The 2,755-nt window shown below is 60.3% G+C and overlaps 1 pseudogene; it reads left to right on the forward strand.

Moving 5' to 3' along the window:
* The first annotated feature begins 643 nt into the window (after nt 1-643).
* Nucleotides 644-2,755, forward strand: part of LOC100483746 — an 8,726-nt pseudogene continuing 6,614 nt past the window's right edge.

Below are 2,755 nucleotides of genomic sequence, written 5' to 3' on the forward strand. Positions count from 1 at the left end.
ATCCTCACACTTCAGGGTACACCCCCCCCCCCCGGGGGGGAAGCTTGGGGGAAACGCCCGTCCCGGGTCCCCCCANCGTCCCGTGTCCCGCGCACAGCCGGGCTAGGCGGCAGGGCCCAGGCAGGCCTGGGGAGCCGCAGGGGTGAGTGCCCAGGGGGCTGAGAAGCTGCCTTTCGGAAAGCGGATTTAATTTCGCTCTACTTGGAGGAAGTTTTACCAAGAGCCCGCTTTTCAGAAGAGGCCTCGGGCCAGCCTCAGATCCCCCCCAGGACAAAGCAGTGAGTCGTGGGGTCTCCCGCAGGCTTTGCCGCTTCACCAGCGGGTGCTGCCGTCCCTGACGCAGAAACCGCCGGTGACCCCTACTTCCCCACTGAGGCTGCGGCTTTGGTAGGGGGCCCTGCACAGGCTTCGCCTTCGCGCTCCAGGGATCCCAGCCTGGCCCCACCAGCAACAGCTGTGTGTCCCTGGGCAAGTTACACAACCTCTCTGACCGCAGCTTCCCAGCTGGGCCTGGGGACGCATACCTGCCTTTCTCTCAGGGGTTTTGTGGTGATTACGTGAGACGATGTGAGGAAACGGCGTGGCACAGAGCCTCTCCGCATGTGGGAGCTCTACTACTCTTCCACCCAGGCGAGGCGGTTCCATGCGGGGCTGGGCGGAACAAGCTGACGGGAAGGCTCCTTCTGCGGGCCTGGGGTCACCTCGGTGGGCACCAGAAGCCAACTGTGCCCCCTCTGCTGGGGCGGCCCAAGGTCGGGCCAGTCAGGGGGACGTGGGCCTCTCTCGTGAGGGGCCACGAGGCCGTGGCTACGACACCACAGTGGCTTCCTCCTGAGACCCCAGGGCCTCCTGCCTGCTGGGCCTCCTTGGCTGTCTCTAGGCTTCCCGCTCCCGCCCTTCCCCTGGGCTGTCAGTTCTGCCTTCCTCGGGTTAATGGAACCACTGAATAATTTCGCAAACCTTCCCNCCTAGAGGCTTCCCGCTCCCGCCCTTCCCTTCCCCTGGGCTGTCAGTTCTGCCTTCCTCGGGTTAATGGAACCACTGAATAATTTCGCAAACCTTCCCTTGCTCAACTGAAGATCTCATCGTGAGGCAAAACAAAATTGACTTATATGTATGCGAGCATTCTCCCCGGCAGCTGCCGCTGGCTTAGGCAACAGATGGCTCCTGACATTCATTTGGCTGACAGGAGAGCCTTAGGTACGGGATCCAAAATGGGTCAGACAGGAGTTCGGAGGTGGAAGAAGCTGTGGGGCTGCAGTTAGAAGGAGGCGCCCATAGGCCGGGGCCAGGGCTGGGCAGCTGTGGCCCGACCCCCTGAGGGCCTCCACGAGCCTGCGCTTGTCCGCAGCCTGGGACAGCCACTCAAGCTTCCTCTGTCAGCCCTCCAGGCTGGGACACCTTTCCTCTCCAGGGTGGGTGGCGCAGGATAGCCGGTGTACCAGCCAGGCGGATCAGGATCTGGGGATGGAGGCCTGAGGGTAGGCCCCGCTGCTGCTGGGAGCCATGGCAGAAGGTGCCGGGGGCCCCTCTTGAGGTGACTTACCCAGGGGGCCAGGGGACAGGACTGGGGTGTAGAGGCCTTGCTGCCCCAGCCTTTCCTCCGTCAGCCCCTGAGAAGTTTGGGCTGAGCAGAGGTTCACAGGCCAGAGCCTCTAGGGCCTGCCCGCTCATCAGGCTCCTTCCTTCCCTTCACACCTCAGTCGTGTACCTGGCAAACCCTGCCTGAACACCGACTCTCAGATACTAGGAATAAGGGGGTGGGGACGGCCCTGCTGTTGCGCTTAGAGAGGTCCCAGGCTGATGGGGGCGTCAGACACATGAGTAAGACAGGGCGGAGGTTGGGGGACGCTGTGGAGGGCGGTGCTGCCCACCCTGACCCAGGCACTGTGAAAAGTGCCTTATAAATATCAGCTTAAGTTCTTAAGACAACCCTAGAAGGCAGACGTTGTCATATTTCCCATTTACAGAAGGCAGAAACTGAGGCACGGAGACGGTAAATGACGCGCCCAGGGCAGGAAGTTGTAGAGTCAGGATCTTTTTTTTTTTTTTTAAAGATTTTATTTATTTGAGAGTGAGAGAGAGAGAGCACAAGCCAGGGAAGAGGGAGAGTGAGAGGGAGAAGCGGCTCCCAGCTGAGCAGAGAGCCCGATACAGGGCTCAATCACAGGACCCCGGGATCATGACCAGAGCCGAAGGCAGATGCTTAACCGACAGAGCCACCCACGTGCCCCAGAGCCAGAATTTTAACCCAGGTTCTGAAGCCAAAGGCTGCCTGGAGAGGTACCCACAGATTTGCCTCCTGGCCAAGAGCCTCCCACCGGACCCCGGCCTCCGGGGCCCCTGATTCCAAGTCTTTCCTGCCAATCAGCAAAGACATGCGCGCTTCAGGACTGCAGGGCTGCCCCCAACCAGTGGGGGCCGGAAGGAGCCTCGAAGTCAGCCGAGGTTAGCTCTGAAGGGGAGCAGCTGGTTGGACTGAAGCTCGGGGGCCCAGGGAAGTGGGGGAGACTGTGGTGAAGAGAGCTGGGACCTTGGTCTTTTCACGTGTGGATGACCTTAGGGAAAATTCAGCCCTGACATTGATTTGAGGTCTTGGAAGCTGGAGCTGGTGAGCTGACAGCGCCCACCCGATTGTGCCAAGCACAGCTCCGGTTGAGCTGTGAACTGTTCATTCCTAACTAGCTGCTCAGTGTCCAGGTGTCAGACTCTGGCAGGACTTGTTTGACGACAACAGTAAAGTCTAGAAACAGAG

The sequence above is a fragment of the Ailuropoda melanoleuca genome, chromosome 2, assembly GCF_002007445.2.
Source record: "Ailuropoda melanoleuca isolate Jingjing chromosome 2, ASM200744v2, whole genome shotgun sequence".
In the NCBI taxonomy this organism is placed as follows: Eukaryota; Metazoa; Chordata; class Mammalia; order Carnivora; family Ursidae; genus Ailuropoda; species Ailuropoda melanoleuca.